Source organism: Rosa chinensis, chromosome 7, assembly GCF_002994745.2.
Source record: "Rosa chinensis cultivar Old Blush chromosome 7, RchiOBHm-V2, whole genome shotgun sequence".
Taxonomy (NCBI): Eukaryota; Viridiplantae; Streptophyta; class Magnoliopsida; order Rosales; family Rosaceae; genus Rosa; species Rosa chinensis.
Window position 1 is genome coordinate 36393662 of NC_037094.1, and position 12279 is coordinate 36405940.

The following is a 12279-nucleotide window of genomic DNA, read 5'->3' on the forward strand; positions in this document are numbered from 1 at the left end:
TTTTTCTACTAACACTCGTTAGTTTTTCTTCTTCCATTTTTGGAAGATCCTTGATATAATCCAGTTTGTTTTCCAATCTTTCCAATTGGTGGATTATAGCAGGTAATTTTTCTAGAGTCGACTGACATCTAGATACCTCTAGTAACAACTTCTAATATTTCTCATCAGAAGATTTCAGTAGAGAATTTATTTTCTCTAATAATAATTCTGACATTGTCCCCATTAAGGAGGGGTTCTCCTTGAGCTATTTTACAAGCTCTGATACCAGTGATTTGCGGATCTAACCAATGCTCAAATAATCAAGAGGTTTTTGCTCCTCTTCCAGAACATATAAGAGATTTTCTATCTCTTCTTCTATTTTATAGATGATATCCCAATAGTTGGGTGATTCCCTATTAAGACTATCTATATAGGCTTTCAATTTTCTCAACTGTTCTCTCTCTCTTTGTAATTCTTTGCTTGTATTTTTGCAAATAACAACCAATTCTAGTCTGTCGACGATAGAAATTATGAATAGTAAAATGTACCATTTACCTGTGAGATAGAGGATGAATTTATCATGCTTCTATTAAACAAATAAAATAGGCCCACCACGTTTCAAAATAAAACATATTATTAAAAAGTTATCAGAAGGGTACTGATGGAAGAGAAAGAGGATAAGTTGGATGAGAGGGAAAAAAAGAGACAGAAGTCTGGATCAAGAGGAACAAAAATATTTTGTTGGGGTTTTTGGGAAGTATTTTGCTTAGATCAGGGTGTATGAGCATTAACCCAAAGTTTAATGTTGTCTGTTCTACTGTAGCTCGGGGTTCAGGTTTTATGTCTCCCCCCCCCCCCCCCGATGCAAAATTCTACTATTAATTTAATAAATGGAACCGGACGTGGGGCTGAGCCTCCAAGCTAGGATTTGTTCCAAACCCCTTTCAAAAAAAAAAAAGTTTAATGTTGCAGTTGGGAAAAAAATTGGAAACAGCTTCAGCTGCTGCACTTGTTACTATAGATTCGAGATAGTTTAATGTGATGGTATTCAATTTTGACTTCATATTCAAGATCATCACCTGAAATAGTTGAATAGGAGGCAGATCCTTTTTTGACATTTCTTTCTGGAGTAGGCTGCAATGAACCAACACATTTGTAGACCAAAAGGGCCCCACTGACGTGGCCTCTTCTCCTCCACAGAAACTAGCGAAATTTTGTTGACTGTTAACCTTCTGTTAACTGTAAATTTCGTGTTGTCATGGTAAAAGGATAAGGGGTTTCTGGTATATTGGCATCTGGGATGTGAGGGTTACAGACTTGGCTCGACATTTATCTGGTTTGGCAGCTTATTCATCAAAGCCACGGAGAAGCGAGGACTTGGATGATCCCGAAGCTCCGCCGCATCAACCAGCCCATTACGGCCCTGCTGTAATTTCTTTCTGCTTCTGGTCTTTCATTTCCTTCACTTTGCCGTTACTCGATGCGTACATTTGTGATTCTAGTTGAAGCAGTTTATAACCCAAATTGCAGTTGAAGCAGTTTCAAATTTATCTTAATTAGTTTTTGGGAGGAGCGTTAATCTTTTCGGTTCGGTTTATATTCATCGGATGTTCACCTCTTTATTTGAATATTTGATGGTTTGAACTAAATTAAAAATGATATCTTTTCCCAATTGGATTCAAATATATTTTCCTTTGATCCATTTTGGAGATAGTGGGAATAAAGTTTAGCTTTAACTTATGAGCTTCTTGATTCTGTGCAAATTGAAGCTTCTTGGTTCTTATCACTTGTGGGCTCTAACTTCCCAACAAAAAGTGGAGATACTCATAGTTATTACTTCCAGTTTAGATGGTTGGATTATGGTTAATTGGATGATGTTTATTTGTGCTTTTATTGTTTTTATGTTAAGAGATAACAAGCGATTTAGTTTTGTTGTTGACGGGGTTAGAGGAAAGGAAGAAAAATAAAAGAGGAGAGCGGGGGAGAACGAAGAAGAGACGGAAGTAATAGAGAGTTGTTGAGAAGAAACAGAGAGAGGAGAAGGAGGGACAAAGTTTGGTATTTGAGGGCTTGCACGTTTTGGGTGAACTTCTCCGTTGGAAGAAGTTGATCTTGGAATACTGCAATTGAACAAGTGAGAATTTAATCTTGGTGATGGGTTGTGCCGTGGGATTAAGATTAGGTGAAGAGGATGTCTGTCAAAGGCTTGGCAACTTGAGCTTTCCTGTTTTTACTTAGGACTGCGAGTGGTTTCTATCTTTTCTCTGAAGTGGTGTACTTGTTATTATGTTCTTGTTGATAATACTTTGATTATACTTTGAGTTTCAGTATAACAAGCTATTGCTGCCCCCTTAAGTACCTAGAATACCATCATGTTAGTATTATCAGCTTGCTAGTTGCTGATGGAAAGAGCTATAAACTGATATGTCCTCATCACTTTGTTCTTTTCTCCTCTATATTAAATGAAGTAGCCTGAACTTTTTTCTTTTTTTTTTCTTTCAGGGATGGACTCTTTTACAAGATACTCTTTTTTCAATTGTAAAGACAAGCAAATATTGCTCACACTTTCTTGTAGTCTAAACATCACTCAGTCCTTAGCTATTTAATCTTAGGCTATAACTTTAATTTCAGTTTTGTTTAGGTACTAACTTCTTTATGCTAATTTGTGTTTTCAATATGGCTAATTCTATCTAATCGGATCATTTTCTTATGACAAGGCAATTGAAGTATGGTCATGGCTCTAGCTGGGAATAAAGCAGATCTAGTAGAGTGAAGGAAAGTGGCAGCAGAGGTAATTATCATTTCTGTTTCTTTATCCTGCTTACTGGTTGACTTTTATACAGCTCTTGATTGTTTGTGTCAAATTTTTTTGATCTTGATTCATCAATGATCAAGCAATCTAATATGAAAATAATGCTATTGATATGCTTAGTTTCATTCGTTGCATAGTAATGTTTGTGTTTCTATTGATGTTGGACTATAGTACGGTCTCATTCTTATGGTAATTGCCCCTGCATCATGAATCTGATTTAACCATGATCTTTTCCTGGTAATTGTGGCTTGAAGGATAATTGTGTCTAGTGTATGTTTTCTTTTATTTCCCCCTCTAGGTCAATTTTTTATTCTAGGATGTCTTGGCTCTTAGGATGAGATTGTGATAAAAATCTATAGGAAAAATTGCATGAACAATGGTTATGCTCATCAGCAACTGTTTAATTCTGTGAAATTTATGTATTTCATAAATAAAGGAAGCTGAAGAAGAAAATGAGACTTCAATTACTATTTGTTGAATTGAATACCAATTGATTATGTTGTCTGCTTTCAAAAACAGTTGATTAAACTGAAAGGACATATACAAAAAGCTGGATAAACTTCCAGGCTGAAGATGGTAAAAGACTTTGGTAGACTTTCTGATCTAATCTGATTGAAATTTAGACTGTTTGTTATATGAGAAAATGCATATTTTTCATACGAAACCTGTTGCTCTTGCAGGAGGCACAAGCAAATACACTAAAGTAATTGGTACTTGAAGTAGAACGAGGAAGATCCTTGTAAAAGTTTGAACCCTATGTAGTAGAGAAAGATAACTACCTTGTAAAACTCAATTATCTTGTAAACTTTCGTAGAAGCTTCATTCCTTTTATAACATTTATGAGAAAAATTAAAATGTATCATTCCCTTTCGTACAAGCTTTATTCCCTTTTTGTATAGCTTTTATCCAAAAAACATTGGCATGCATTTTTTTTTTCCCGAATCGTCATTGTCATTGAAATAATTGGGCCACAAGGGCGTATGGCATATGCTTCCACTGCTACAGTGACATGTGAAGTGGATAGGAAAATGAAGAGAAGTGGTGGAAGCTATTATAGGGTGGTAGATTTTTGAATTTGCATACCAAATTTTGTTTATTCATAAATAACACTTGCGCAATTCAAAAAAACGTCAGACAAAATGGTCTACTCTTTATACACTTATACTTCCCTGAGGGGAGCTATACCAGGAGGAGATAAACTTCTAGAAAGCTTTACATTAGGTTATATAGCCCATTCCCACGAGAGTATGAGAGCTGATAGATCAAAAAAATAAATTGCGAAGGACCAATTATGAGCATATTGTTCAAGGAAAACCTAATTTGTGTTTAGCCTAAACTCTAGGTTACTTGACCTAGTGGTAATACGATTTAATTAGAAGGATCTAGAATCCTAATCAATGTAGAATTACTTTCCTTGTATGATTGAGATTCTATGCATTGTAATCCTCTATATAAAGAGGCCCCTATTATCAATGAGAATACACAACGATTATCTCTCAATTTCTGATTTCCTACAACACGTTATCAGCACAAAGCCCTAACCCTGAAGCCCTAAATTCGTAGCCTTCAAATCCCAGAAAGCACCGCCGCCCACCTTGAAGATCTCAACTCCAGCAGTCCAGAACCGGCGGCCCCACCCCCAGAACCAGCCGGCAAACCACATAACCGGCCACCGGAAGTAGCAAAAGTTCTCCTGCCCGGTTCAAAGCCTTCCTCACCACCTCCTGCAGCCATACTCGACCCCCTGCAGCATCTCCACCCCAGAAACCCAGAACCGGCCTAGAACCATCCGAACCGGCCACCAGAAAAGGCTGAAACCGAACCGGCAGAAAGAAAGAAAGAAAAAAAAAGGAAGCAGAAGCCGAGCCCAAGCCGCAGCCTGAAGCCCAGCAGCCGGACCCATCTGACGTGATCCTTGCGTCATCTGCCACGCCAGCATCCACGTCAGGTCCAGTCAGCGAGCCACGTCAGCATCAGTGCCACGTCAGCAATCTGGTCAACGCCGGTCAACCCTCTGGTCAACCACCGCCGTCAAGTTTTCCGGCCACTTTTCAGGGCAGCTACAGTAACTTTCCGACGACGACTTTTCCGACCATCTTTTAAGGTCATTTTTCTAAAAGTTCCCGTTTTTGAATTTTTTTTAATTTCTTCTTCTTTTCTCGGGAACTTCCAACATCCCTTCTTCTACCCCCCTTTCTTCTTTATAGGGGAGACCAAAAGCCGAACTGTGGGGGTTCGTGCTCACTCCAAGCTTGGAGCTTGTAGAGTCCTCCAAACTTAAAGTTTGCTGAGAAGAAAACGATCGACCACATACATCGTTGTTTCGATCTAATCCAAAACCCCTCTTGGAATCGGATTTTCTTGGAAGTGACTACGCTCAGAAATTTAATAGTTTTTCGTGGTAGCCTTTTTCGCTCCGAAACTAACCATAATCTTGTGTTGTTTTTCAGGATGAGTAACCTGAACAAGTTGAACTTCGTTCCACTAGAGACAACTGGCGCAGGATACCATAGGTGGGTCCGAGATGTGCGCCAACATCTTAAGGCTGATGGACTTCTGGGAGCCATCCAAGAGCCTGGTCAAAACGTGCTCTCCATTGAGCAATCTACTGCTTTCGAAGCAAAACAAGCTAAAGCCATAATCCTCATGACAAGGCACATGAATGACGCGCTCCAAAATGAATACCTCAATGAGGAAGACCCAAGAAAGCTATGGGTAGAACTTGAGTAGCGATTTGGCAACGTTCGTGACTCCCTGCTTCCTGATTTAGAAGTGCGATGGCATAGCCTCCGCTTTTGTGATTTCAAGTATGTGCTTGATTATAACTCGGAAGCCCTTCGTATCAAGTCTCTGATGGAGTTTTGTGGCCAAGCCATAACTGATACGATGTTGATCGAGAAGACTCTCTCTACCTTCCCCGTCTCTGCACTGATGATTTCAAAGAATTATCGGATTGATGTAAATGCAGGACGTATCACAAGGTTTCATGAGCTCATTAGAGCCATGAACGTAGCTGAAAAGCACGACAATATTCTTATGAAGAACAATAATGCTAGACCCGTGGGAACTAAGTCTATTCCGGAGTCTAACTATAGTCGCGCCCCTAATGGAGGACGCAAGGAGCGAAACCCTAAGAGTAGGGACAATTCTAGACATTCTGGTCCATATGTTAGCCTAAAGAGGAAGGAAATCGCCAAGAGAGGCGTACACGGAACCGTGGAGGTCAACGTGTAAAGAGAGAGAGAGGCGGAGCCTCCGACCATGGTGGTAACGTCACCAAGAGCATAGGTCGTCCAAATCGCGCCCCAAAGGCGCCTCGATCAAGGGAGCCTGACCATAATGATGTTTGTTTTCGATGTGGATCAACTGAACATTGGGCCAAATCATGTACCGCACCCCAGAATGTTGCAAACGCATACAAGACGTATCGTGAAGCAAGGGAAGCAAATTACATGGCACAAGAAGATCAAGATGGCGATCTAGATCTAAGGGTGGAAGACTACAAGAATCAAGACCCAGAAACTGGCGATTTTGATTAAGTCTTTTTATTTTCCAAGAGATGTAGGCGATTGCCATATTAATTTTTATTGGATTAGATTTTCTTTGATCATAGAAACAATGATGTACTCTGTTGGCTTATGAATAAAATTTCGAGTTCTTTTCATTATGACTCAATTTTGATTCTGAGCATATTACTTTGTGACTACGATGACTGGGCCATCAATATTAATTCAAGGACATGGAATAGCCCAAGTTCCCCTTGCCAAAAGGCACCTTGATTATTGTCGCAAAAGCTCTCTACGCTCATAGGGAAAATCACACCTATGAATAGCCAACGGATTCCATGAGAAAATGCATGTAGAGAACGGAAATGAGTTCCTTTGCAATACCTCTAATGATTGCGAACAAAGGCGCATCTTAGAGAAGTTTATGTATCGCTTTAGTGGACTTTATGTCACTATTCGAGCTATTAAATCCAATAAAGTTATGAGAGAAGATCTCTTGGATTTATACACATATTGGCTTTGTCACGACAGGATAGATCATCCTAGTCATGATATGATGATCCGTCTACAAAAGACTTCACATGGACATCATTTCTTTCGAGCAAAACGAAGCATGAATCAAAAGTTGATTTCTAGACTAAGTGTGACCGACATAGCTGCCTAGGGCACTGCCTCCGTCCACCACCAGCCTACGGCTGGCGCAGTCCCTATCCATGACGCCATGGATGGCGTCCATCATGGTGATAACGCCCCAGGTGATATTGTAATCACCAACTTGCTTCACATAGCGTTTCGAACGCTCAGGCCTAACCAAAATACTCAATGGTTGCTTCTAAGGCCTCTCGCTCGTTTTACTAAGCTTTTTCCATAGGGAAATTAGGACTGAGACCGTCCTATGCAAAGGATATGCCATTAATCATTCTGTTCTTACAAAGAATCCGTAGGGATTTTGTGGATTGATTCAACCAACTTGCGGACGTTTAATATCTCATGACAATTGGTTGACACGCAAACACGCTGGTCACGTGTTGTGCCATTGTCCACCTATAAATGTTGCTTACGCTACACTCCTAGCACATATCATATAACAACGGGCTCACTCCCCAGATCATCCTATTCAGTCACTTGGATTTGACTATGCTAGAGAGTTTACATCGAAAGACTTTCGATGGATATTGCAATTGGCTTGATGTTGGACATCACATTCCCATGTACACACCCTATTCGTCCGCCACTTAATGCCCTTGCAAGGCGATCTCTTTACCGCTAGATTTGCGGGTTGTCACTTTGATGAGACAGTCTTCCCGTCGTTCGGGGGAGATAAGAACACAGATGTTCAACAGGAACGACAGGAATTGTCGTGGTCTGTCCCCACTATGTCTCATCTTGATCCCTATTAAAGCAACAAGATCACACAAATATGCTGCAAACATGCATGCAATGAAGGACGTCCCTACGAGAGGACGTAGCGCCACCCTACATGGAGGTAGGCATGGCGCCAATGCCAAAGAGAGTGGCACTCTGGCGTTACAGGCCATGGCCCCAGCTAGGATGCGTGGGAGGCCCGTGGGTTCGAAGGATACATTGGCACAAACCAATCCTTGATCATCGACACTCAAAAATCCATCTCATGAGTATCTTCCGGGTTATGGTTATCGTTGGGGGACGCCTTAACGTCAGAACCTATTCCTAAGAATATAGAGCTCTATGAAACTTACACTAGTGTACATGAGACGTGGGATAGAAACTCCATCATAATGATGATGTAGTTGCACATGCGCATGAGTTTGTTGAGTTCGATGATATCGAACCACGCTCCGTTGATGAATGAATGCCAACGTAGAGAGATTTGGCCTAAATGGAAAGATGCGATCCAGGTTAAGATGGATTCTCTAACGAAGAGGAAGGTTTTCGAGCTAGAGATGCCAACACCTCCTAACATAAAACCTGTTGACTAATGGATCTTCGTTAGAAAGCGCAGTGAGAAAAAGAGATGGTAATCTCGCCTTATGGCGCAAGGCTTCTCACAAAACGCCCTGGAATCGACTATGATGAGACATATTCTCTCGTAATGGATGTCATTGCACTCCACTACCTTGTCAGTTTGGTAGTTTCCGAATAACTGAACATGCAGCTTACAAATGTGGTCACTATGTGTCTCTATGGGGATCTAGATACGGAATATACATGAAGGTTCATGGTGAACTTCATTAACCCAAGTCAAGAGGCTCTAGACCACGGAGCGTGTTTACAATAAGGTTGAAATGCTCACTAAAGTGACTACTTGATTGGGAAGGGATATGCCCACGCGTTTCTATAACAAGTTTCGGATTCTATCGCGGTTCATTAGAAGCCTTTAAGAGTTAAGGGAAACCGCTGAACACTTGAAATCCGTAGTTTGAGATGAAGGATTTTGGGAGAACACGATTATGTCTCGGTTTAGAACTTGAGCATCGTGTCGATAGATGCTTAGGCATTTTGACAAGGTCAAGCCTTCAAGCACCCCCATGATCGTCCATAGTCTTGATCCTGAAAAGAATCCTCTTCGTCGAAAGGATGATGACGAAGATGTGCTAGAGGCAGAAGTGCCTTACTTAGTACAATAGGCGCATTATTGTACTTATCCCAATGCACAAGACCGGACATCTCATATGTTGTGAACTTGTTAGCTAGATATAGCTCTGCGCCAACGCGATGCCATTGGATTGGTGTAAAAGATATCTTTCGATACTTGAGATGTATGAGTGATATGGGCTTGTCCTATCCCTACAAAGAGATGATGGATTCGGACCCATCACACACCAGGTACGCCTCCAACACTGGCCTGCGTCCACTATCCCCATCCCAAAACGACATGTGTTTTGGAAGGTTTTGCTGATGTTGGGTATCTCTCTGACCCATACAAAGGTCATTCCCAATCCGGTTAAGTGTTCACCATGGGAAAAGACCGTGACATCTTGGAGGTCTACAAAATAGACCCTAGTCGCTATATCTTCGAACAATGCAGAGATCATTGCTCTTCACGAAGTGGTTCGTGAATGTATATGGATTGGATCCATCATTACGCATGTTCGAAGCAATTGTGGTTTGAAGTCTACCACAGATGAGCCTACAAGCATTTAGGATAATGTTGCTTGTTTTGAACAAATGAGGCAAGGCTACATCAAAAGCGACAAAACCAAGCTTAATCAGCAACAACAGACTCTCCTCGAGATCAAAGTGAACTAGGTTCAATCTGAGGACAGTGAGGCAGACTTGTTTACTAAGTCATTGCCCAAATCCACGTTCGAGAAACATGTGGCAAGAATTGACTTGCGGAAATTATTTGAACTCCCATGATCGTAATCATCAGGGGGAGGCACAGACATCAGGGGGAGATGTCTACATGTTCACCTCGAAACGTGAAGGGTGTGTTGTGCTCTTTTTCCCCTTCGACCGAGGTTATTTTTGTCCCACTGGTTACTCGGCAAGGTTTTTAACGAGGCAACGAGAGAAGCACCGCGTTTGGGCAACACAAGGTGGAGTGTTCAAGGAAAACCTAATTTGTGTTTAGCCCAAACTCTAGGTTACTTGACCTAGTGGTAATAGGATTATATTTAATTAGAAGGATCTAGAATCCTAATCAATGTAGAATTACTTTCCTTATATGATTGAGATTCTATGCATTGTAATCCTCTATATAAAGAGGCCCCTATTATCAATGAGAATACACAGCGATTATCTCTCAATTTCTGATTTCCTACAACACATATTAGTTTTATGTGGTCTTAGGGCTTAGAGTTGACCTAGTAAATCGAGACCCAAACGACAACGAAAATAGCTGAAATTTTGACCATAACCGTATCTTCTTATCATGATAACATCCAACGGCCAATTTTGATAAATTATATTTCCTCCACCATGTTGCTCTTAGAAGGTATAATTTTGTGATAAACCTAATAAACAAGGTAGACCCTATTACTAGGCATATGAGGATTTTGGGAGATCCAAAAATCTGCAACTGAAAATCGATCAATTTGAGATTACCCATCTATTTACAGTGTATTAATAGGTACTTTGTACAAAAATTAACAGGATCCACAGTCATTTCGACATCAAACAAAGCGATCAACTCTTTATATACTTATATTTCCCTAAGGGGAGCTATACCAGGAGGAGATAAACTTTCAGAAGTGTTTACATTAGTTTATATAGCTTATATCCACGAGAGTGTGAGAGCTGACAGATCGAAAAAATAAATTGTGAAGGACCGGCTATAAGCATATTAGTTTTATGTGGTATTTAGGATTCAGAGTTGACCCAGTAGATCGAGACCCAAATGACGACGAAAATAGCTGAAATTTTGATCATAACTATATCTTCTTATCATGATAACATCCAAAGGTCAATTTTGATAAATTATACTTCCTCCACCATGTTGCTCTTGGAAGGTATAATTTTGTAATACACCTAATAAACAAGTTAGATCACATTACTATGCATATAAGGATTTTGTGCGATCTAAAAATTCATAACTGAAAATCAGTAAATTTGAGATTACCCATCTATTTACAGCGTATTAATAAGTATTATGTACAAAAATTAACCTGATCCGCCGTCATTTCGATATCAAACAAAGCGGTCAACTTTTTACACTTATACTTCCCTAAGGACAGCTATACCAGAAGGAGATAAACTTTCAAAAGTGTTTACATTAGTTTATATAGCTTATACCCACGAGAGTGTGAGAGCTGACATATCGAAAAAATAAATTGCAAAGGACCAGTTATGAGCATATTAGTTTTTATGTGGTATTTAAGGTTTAGAGTTGACCCAACAGATCGAGACCCAAACGACAATGAAAATAACTGAAATTTTCACCATATCCATATCTTCTTATCATGATAATATCCAACGACCAATTTTAATAAATTATATTTCCTCCACCATGTTGCTCTTGGAATGTATAATTTTGTAATACGCTTAAGAAACAAGTTAGACCACATTACTAGGCATATAAGGATGTTTTGCAATCTAAAAATTCGTAACTGGAAATTGGTAAATTTGAGATTACCCGTCTATTTATAGTGTATTAATAGGTATTGTGTAAAAAAATTAACCCGATCTGCCGTCAATTCGACATCAAACAAAGATGTCAACTCTTTATGCACTTATACTTCCCTAAGGAAAGCTATTCCAGGACGAGATAAACTGCTAGAAATTTTTACATTAGTTTATATATCCCATACCCATGACAGTGTGAGAGCTGACAGATTGAAAAAATAAATTGCGAAGGACCGGTTCTGAGCATATTAGTTTTATGTGATATTTAGGGTTTATAGTTGACCCAATAGATCGAGACCTAAAGAATGACTAAAATAGCTGAAATTTTGACCATAACCATATATTCTTATCATGATAATGTCCAACGGCTAATTTTGATAAATTATATTTTCTTCACCATGTTGTTCTTGGAAGATATAATTTTGTAATACACCTAATAAACAAGTTAGACCACATTACTAGGCATATAAGAATTTTGTGCGGTCTAAAAATTCATAGCTGGAAATTGGTAAATTTGTGATTACCCATATATTTATAGCGTATCAATAAGTATTGTGTAAAAAACTTAACCCGATCCGCCGTCAATTCGACATCAAACAAAGCGGTCAACTCTTTATACACTTATACTTCCCTAAGAGGAGCTATACCAGGACGAGATCAGCTTCTAGAAATTTTTACATTAGTTTATATATCTCATACCCATGACAGTGTGAGAGCTGACAGATCGAAAAAATAAATTGCGAAGGACCGACTATAAGCATATTAGTTTTATGTGGTATTTAGGGTTCAGAGTTGACCCAATAGATCAAGACTCAAATGACCATGAAAATAATTGAAATTTTGACCATAACCATATCTTCTTATCATGCAAAGGTCGATTTTGATAAATTATATTTCCTCTCATGTTGCTCATGGAAGGTATAATTTTGTAATATACCT

The 12279-nt window shown here is 39.4% G+C and overlaps 1 long non-coding RNA gene across 2 annotated transcripts; it reads left to right on the top strand.

Annotated features, from left to right (window-relative positions):
• Positions 1-1154: 1154 nt before the first annotated feature.
• Positions 1155-3674, top strand: LOC112179194. 2 transcript variants are annotated; one of them, XR_002927675.2, is made up of 5 exons: positions 1155-1407; positions 2482-2620; positions 2697-2770; positions 3311-3380; positions 3472-3674. It is a non-coding gene; the product is annotated as an uncharacterized LOC112179194 (long non-coding RNA). The 2 variants fall into 2 exon arrangements; XR_005803719.1 differs by lacking the exon at positions 2482-2620 and having other exon boundaries at positions 1177-1407.
• Positions 3675-12279: the final 8605 nt, after the last annotated feature.